Raw genomic sequence first — 7,512 nt, forward strand, 5'->3', positions numbered from 1 at the left:
TACTAACCTTTTTTTCTTTACATATCTATAGATGCTTTTGCAGTCCATTTTAATGTTCCCTGCAAGCTTCCTCTCGTACTCTATTTTCCGTGCCTTAATCAAACCCTTTGTCCTCCTTTGCTAAGTTCCAAATGTCTCCCAGTCCCCGGGTTCGCTGCTATTTCTGGCCAATTTGTATGCCACTTCCTTGGCTTTAATACTATCCATGATTTCCGTTGATAGCCACGGTTGAGCAACCTTCCCTTTTTTATTTTTACACCAGACAGGGATGTACAATTGTTGCAGTTCATCCATGCGGTCTGTAAATGTCTGCTATTGCCCATCCATTGTCAATTCCCTTAAGTATCATTCGCCAATCTATCCTAGCCAATTCACGCCTCATACCTTCAAAGTTACCCTTCTTTAAGTTCTGGACCATGGTCTCTGAATTAACTGTTTCATTCTCCGTGGTGGTGCGGCTCGAAGGGCCGAATGGCCTTCGCCTGCACCGATTTATTTCTGCACGCAGAGTGTTGTGGGGGTCTGGAACTCACTGCCTGAAAGGGTGGTAGAGGCAGAAACAGTCACCACATTTAACAAGTGCTTGGATGTGACCTGAAGTGTTGTAACCTGAAGGGTTATGGACCTAGAGCTGGAAAGTGGGATTAGGCTGGATAGCCTCTTGTTGGCCGGCGTGGACACGATGGGCCGAATTGGCCTCCATCCGCGCTGTAAACTTCTATGATTCTATGAACTCCTACACAAAGAGTTGAGATGCGTGTGGGGTGATTTGGGCACATCTTTACTCAAGTGACAACATTTCAAAGGTAACTCAACGGCTGTAAAGCGCTTTGGGGCGTTATGAGTTCCTGACAGACGCTGCAGAAATGCAAGTGCTTCTTTGCAAAAGTTCGATGCAAATTCAAAATTCACGGCAAAAAAAGGGCTCGCCCGGTATCTCTCGCAAATTTCAAGTAACAACCCCAAAGTGAGAATCATACAACTAGACCAACGAGCCAACTGCTTAGCAAATATGGAGATAAAGGCCTTACGAAGTGCTATCTGTTAATAAACCTCCAGTCAAATCTTCTCAGATTCTTAAAAGCATTGCCAAAGGAAAAGAATGAGTTTTACCCTCTATCTCAAGGGATATCTTGGTGACTGCAATCAGGAGTTGCCACAACAAAGTAGCATAAATAGAACTTTGATGGGAAGAATGTATTCACACTACCGTTGTAGTGTCTTTAGACTGTAGAGGCTGCACGGAGATAAAGTGTAACCATCATTGAAGCATTTTTAGTGTGTGTTGTTATTCTTGATCGGAGGAGCAAATGAGACGGAATCAGTGACTTTGCCTTTTCGACATGTTTTCTGAAGCGCCGCATGGTCCCACTCCTGCAGTCAATGTGCTGTTGGGACGTTAATGTATCCATCATCATCATCATCATAGGCGGACCCTCGAAACGAGGATGACTTGCTTCCACGCCGAAAAAGGATGAGTTCACAGGTGTTTTAATGAAGGACCCGAACTACATCCCGAAGGGTGGAAGATGCCTATGCGTGGATTTTTTTTAGTTGTGATGGCCGTTGCACCCCAGCCATTAAACGGGCTTGACAGAGCTTGGTCTTGTTCCAGTGGCAAGGGTTAAGCAGGTCGACTGGAGACCAGTTCTGCTGCACGGACCCAGTGCACACACATATCGCAGTGTGGGCTGGCCCGTGCTAACCCTGGGCCACTGGCCCCGAACTCATGCCTCCCCTGGGCCCTGATCACGTCCCTCTACAGACTCTCACCGCTCCTTCGCCCCGATCTCGCCGCTCCTGCTGTACCTGCCCACGCTCCAATCACTGACATGGACCTTGATGACATCACTCTTCGCTGCCGCCGCCCTCCTGCACCAGCTCGCGCTGCTCCCTGGAGCAGTCTCCCGGGACCTCCTAGCTGCTCCCAGGGCCGCTCGCCGTTCCTTTTATGGCCCCGACCTGCCGCTGGTGTTCTCCCGTTTGTGTATCCAGGCTGTGGGTGGCCACCCCGAGCGCAGCAGAGGGGTTTCTGCATTAGTTCTGGGTGGGGACAGTATCTTTCCCCTTCTCTCTTCCTCTTGTCTTTATCCCTGTGCTTTTATTTCTCTATTTATTCCCCCTGTCTCAGTTTCTAGTGTTTAAAAGGGAACAAAAGATGAAATGGGTGTCACTGTGGAACAATTTCTCTCACTCAAAGTTAGACGCACTACCGTTGCACCATGAGGTCTAGGTAGCTAGCCGTTGATATTCCGGTTCATATATAAATATATATAAATATATCGATATGTATCATAACTGTTCCCTGGTGGTCGAGGGGTTAAGATCCGGTGCACTAACCTGGTTTCAATTGTCGATCAATTCATTGCGTAAAAATAATTGAGTTCTGTGAGACGATTAATAATTGCTGTAATCACCATGAATACCAATACTTTCTGTCATAGACCGAGCTCACAGACTATCTGGCTTCTCCTGCCCTTTGCCGGGCACGTGTTCCGGGTTTAATTTTGTAAACTGGGCGAGTTCGCTGATCGCGGGGAGACGGTAGGAGCCTCTGTGGCCCCACTGTGAGGATGTGGAAGTGAACACGGTGGCTGGGTGATCCGTGACATTTCTGTAAAGGGCAGTGGAGGAGAAGGATTGAGAACTTTCAGTGTGGGACAGAAGTTGTTTCAGTTGAGACAACACATTCCCGATCAGCAGCGGGAGCTCACTGGTCAGCTCCCCTCTGTTGTGCCAGCTGTGCCAGAGGTTTCTGTAGTGTAGTGGTTATCACGTGTGCTTATCACGTTTGCATTACACATGAAAGGTATGAGGTTCGATCCCGGGAAGGAGCATTGTATTTAAACTTGCTATCGAGGAACAATCAGAGGCGAGTTTCGTCTCCTGGCAAATGCTGCCTGAACTGCTGAGATTTCCAGCATTTGCTGTTTTTATTTGCTATTTATTCTCCTGGCAAAAGTGATCCCTTATTCCTTAAGTGCTCTTTATTTCACTTCAATAAATAGATAACTTTCAGTGAGAGAAAACGGATCCACCGGGGACCTTTTGCGTGTGAGGCCAACGTGATATCCGCTACACTGCAGCCCATCAAAGGGCGAGAAACCACTGAATATAAAGGATGAGCTCACAAATATCAGGGGCAGTGCAGTCTGGTCAACGTCAAACCCTCCTTTCCTATTCAGCAGAGGCATGAACAGGAGTCTGACGCCACAAAGTTTAATTACAGACACAAATGCAATAACACTTCCAAATCTTTTCATTGTAAAATTCTTAAAATTTATTTGAAATCCTACTGCGTTGAATCTGAAAATGAGCACCGTGGGCTTTTATCTTCACTGCTGATTCTATTTTCTGTGCATGGTCGGAATAACCAGTGCTGTTAAATTTGACAAAAGTTGCCCCAGATTCCTGATGTCATCGGCAATGAAGGTTTTGAACCAGATCTTAGAATACAGTGAGTAAAATGGGTCAACATGCAGAAGAACATAAGAACATAAGAAATAGGAGCAGGAGTCGGCCATACGCCCCTCGAGCCTGCTCCGACATTTAATACGATCATGGTCGATGTGATCATGGACTCAGGTCCACTTCCCTGCCCGCTCCCCAAAGCACAGGACAAATGATTGACGTATCGACTGTCCCTCAGTTAGCATTTCTTTATTGTGCAAAAGAAGGGGAGGGGTTAATTAATGATGCTTTCCCGTGAAAGCAACACAAAAGTTTAAGAAAAAAACATACAGTGACTGGGAGGTGAGCGCTGCTTCTGACACCAGGTGGGAATGGGCGGAGATTTTAAAGCTCCTTGTATTGTGACACCTTCATATAGACGAACATCTGAGTCTTCTGACGTAGACCTCGTGGCGCAATGGTAGCTTGACTGATTTCAGTTCCGAAGGTAGCGTGTTTAAATCACATCAGGGTTACTGTACTTTTAGATATTGTTCTTCCAGAATGAATATATTCTTTGCTGTTTGGCAATAACCAGACCCTTGCTCCAAGGTTTGTCTCATTGTTTCCCCGGTGTCAGACAGAGATACGCCTGCTGCCCTCATTTATTTCATGTGACAGGATACAAAAGTTCAAAATCAACCTGCAGATGGCCACATACAGCATTAAATAGTCAGGATGGCCGAGCGGTCTCAGGTGCTGTGTTCAGGTTGCAGTCTTCTCTCGAGGTCTGTGTTTAAATCTGACATTTCTTATTTTTAATCATTAAGTGAAACTCATTGTTTGACACCACGATCAACTCCTTCAAAGTGGGATTCAGCAGTTCACCTGCTCGCTTAACATTTCCGTCTGACCGGGTGCTGAAAGTGCCGATGTTTCCGCAGTGTCGCGGTTAACACGTTCGCCTCACACGCGAAAGCTCACCGGGTGGGAATATTTTCTGGAGCTATCTCCTCATACATGCTCAGGGGCGAGTTTGTTCTCCTGTGAAAGGTCATAAGGTCATAAACATGTAAGGATTAGGGGCCGGAGTAGGACATTCGGCCCCTCGAGCCTGGTCCACCATTCAAGAAGGTCCTGTCAGTTCCTTGACAGCAAGTTTAAACATCTGGGGCGGAGCCAACAGGCGCCTGGCTGCAATCAACGACAAAAACGTCTATTTGGTAGAAGCCCCGCGAGATCAATCGGTCGAGCATGAGAATCTTAATCTCGAATTTGGGGGTTAGAGCCCCACGTTAACTGTTAAAGCATGGCCCAATTTGCACAGTGTGTTTTCAGTGTCTGGTTCAAAATGTTCATTGCTGGTAACATCAACAGGAGACTGGGCAAACAGTGAGAAAGACTTTAGAGCAAAGGTCTGGTTATTGTGAAACACCAAAGGAAATATAAATTCAAGAAACATAGAAAACATAGAAAATAGTTGCAGGGGTAGGCCATTCGGCCCTTTGAGCCTGCACCGCCATTCAATGAGTTCATGGCTGAACATGCAACTTCAATACCCCATTCCTGCTTTCTCGCCATAGCCCTTGATCCCCCTAGTCTGAAGGACTACATCTAACTCATTTTTGAGAAGAATAACCTCGAAAGGAAATGTGACCCCGACACCCAGGAAGAAGTGTTAAGGCAGAAGATTAAATGCTGCATTCCTCTGTTCAAAAAATTCCTTTCACAAACATTTCTCTGACCGTAACTGCACAAAACAAAAATGTTCCTTTCAAAGTCATTAAACTTCCGAATTTCCGTGCCCCCCGAATCTCCTGAATCAGATGCCTCTAGTTTTGCCGACTCAATCCATGTCCCTTTGCAATGTTCTGCTTCCACCCACACTATGAAATGTGCCACTAACTTATAGAATCATGGAATGGTTACAGCACGGAAGGCCGTTCGGCCCGTCGAGCATGTGCCGACTCTCAGCGAGTCCGACTCCCGCGCCCTTTCCCTGTAGCCTTATTAACAAAAAACAATGTCCCACAACCTTGTTAAATTTTCTGATATCTCTGTTCAGTTCTGTATACACTCAAACTGAATGCTCATAAAAGTATTGGAGTGGGAACTCACTGGATAACAGCACAGCTGGCAATGTTTGTGGAATATATTCGCGCAGCCAAAACGCACAATGACAACCTGGAATCGTGCAGCACCGAATCCACGGGGAAAAACAGTTAAATGCTTCGTCCCTGGGTGGGCTCGAACTACCAAACTTTCGGTTAACAGCCGAACGCGCTAACCCATTGCGCCACAGAGACTGACGCAATTGCACACTGCAAGACATTCCAAACCAGGGTGTCAGTCAGTTAAAGCTTCAGATTGCTCTGACCGGCATGGAACTTGTCCACTCTCAGTTGTACTTTTCCCAAATAAAGGGTGGGACATTCATTGTGGATGTGTGGAAGCCAAACACTTTAATCTTTTTTAACTGGACACTCTCCACTAACGACTGCCGTGTCTCTCTCCATCCTCCTGTCATTGTTTCCTGTCTTATCCCATAAGTTCCCCCTTTCAACTCAATCCACTCATTAAGAAATGACCTGACTTCAACTGGAATATCCCCTGAGCCTCCCATTACTAATTGAAGATCCCTTTAATCACGACAACTAAGAGAATGCTCACCCCTCGAACTGATGTGTGGGAAACACTTCTTCCAACAACTCAGCCAACTTTCTGCTTCATGTCGTGGGCTTCGAATGAGCTAACGAACTTTTGAAAATCACGTCGGGGTCACCAAAATGTTGTAAACAGCTGTCTTGCTCTTTTCACTTCGTTGCTTTTAACGTCGAATTACCCGCACACACTCCGTTGTAGGAAAGGCAGGATCGGGTATTTTAGTTAAACATTCATACTCAGCAAACCAAATATGAAAGTTACTGAGAACACTTCACAAAGGCAGCTTGCTTCGATTTCCTTGGCTGCTTGAGACACACACCTTCCAAATGTCTAGTGTCTCTGCAGTCCATACTGCAGTCATCTTTATACTGAAAAAGCCCTTGAACTCTTATTCTTTGCATTTAGACAATCCAGACGAACTGCTTTCTGAATCGTTTAACAGACAGACTTAATATTGCTTGTTTAACCTACAGATCTCATTATATAGTAACAAGTTTAAACTCAAATACAGAACATACAGACATCGTCAAATCGTTTAGTCCTGAATTTCCATTATTCCCACCGTAACAAGGTACTCAAATATATATATCATCCAGACAATGACCAGTTACTCATCTCACTGGCTGAAGGCACCACATTGTCTAACAGTCTCTTTTCCATCCAAACTTCAATCTTCCTGTTTTTTAATCCAAACTTCAGACTGCGTGCTGAAGCAAATAGTTCAGCAATGCGGGACTGTGCTCCCACAGAGCACAGGATTTGACAACGAGACTTGTCGATCAAGCATCAAAGATAAAGGCAAAAAAATTGCCCACCAGCACCAGGTATCTTTTACTTGTTTGTCCCAAATTTTCAGCAGCTGGGACAACAAGAATTGAGGTCCCACTGAGATTTGAACTCAGATTGCTGGATTCAAAGTCCAGAGTGCTCACCATTACACCATGGAACCAACCACACAAAAATCTTTGAAAAAATTCTCAAAAACAACAAAATCATCGCCACCATTACACTTTGGCATGGCCTTTTCTCATGTCTCGCATCAGTTTCCCCTCTTTCCGCTCTGCTAATTATCGATGCAGAGCAATTCACACAGATGCCGTCGAGGCTATGGTTTCTCAAGTAGCTGTTTCTGTTTCTTACTGTTCATCACAGCTTGTACTTCAGTCTTGCCAGGTAAAAAGTGCGTTTGCATTGCAATGCATTAATGTAAAATGCTTGGCATGAAAAGAAAACGTTTTGACGAGTGCGAAGGTTCAATAGACTGATTCCCGGGATGGCAGGACCGACAGATGAGGAGAGACTGGATCGACTGTGCCTTTATTCACTGGTGTTTAGAAAGATGAGATGGGATCACATAGAAACATATAAAATTCTGATGGGACTGGACAGGTTAGATGCAGGAAGAATGTTCCCAATGTTGGGGAAGTCCAGAACCATGGAACACAGTTAAAGCCATTT

At 45.4% G+C, this 7,512-nt stretch overlaps 2 non-coding genes across 2 annotated transcripts; both read right to left on the reverse strand.

Moving 5' to 3' along the window:
* Nucleotides 1-5,622: 5,622 nt before the first annotated feature.
* Nucleotides 5,623-5,696, reverse strand: trnan-guu (transfer RNA asparagine (anticodon GUU)). The gene has a single exon. It is a non-coding gene; the product is annotated as a tRNA-Asn (tRNA).
* A 1,235-nt stretch (nt 5,697-6,931) lies between these two features.
* trnaq-uug (transfer RNA glutamine (anticodon UUG)) lies at nt 6,932-7,003 on the reverse strand. The gene has a single exon. It is a non-coding gene; the product is annotated as a tRNA-Gln (tRNA).
* Between the last annotated feature and the right edge of the window lie 509 nt (nt 7,004-7,512).

Source organism: Pristiophorus japonicus, unplaced genomic scaffold, assembly GCF_044704955.1.
Source record: "Pristiophorus japonicus isolate sPriJap1 unplaced genomic scaffold, sPriJap1.hap1 HAP1_SCAFFOLD_130, whole genome shotgun sequence".
Classification (NCBI taxonomy): Eukaryota; Metazoa; Chordata; class Chondrichthyes; family Pristiophoridae; genus Pristiophorus; species Pristiophorus japonicus.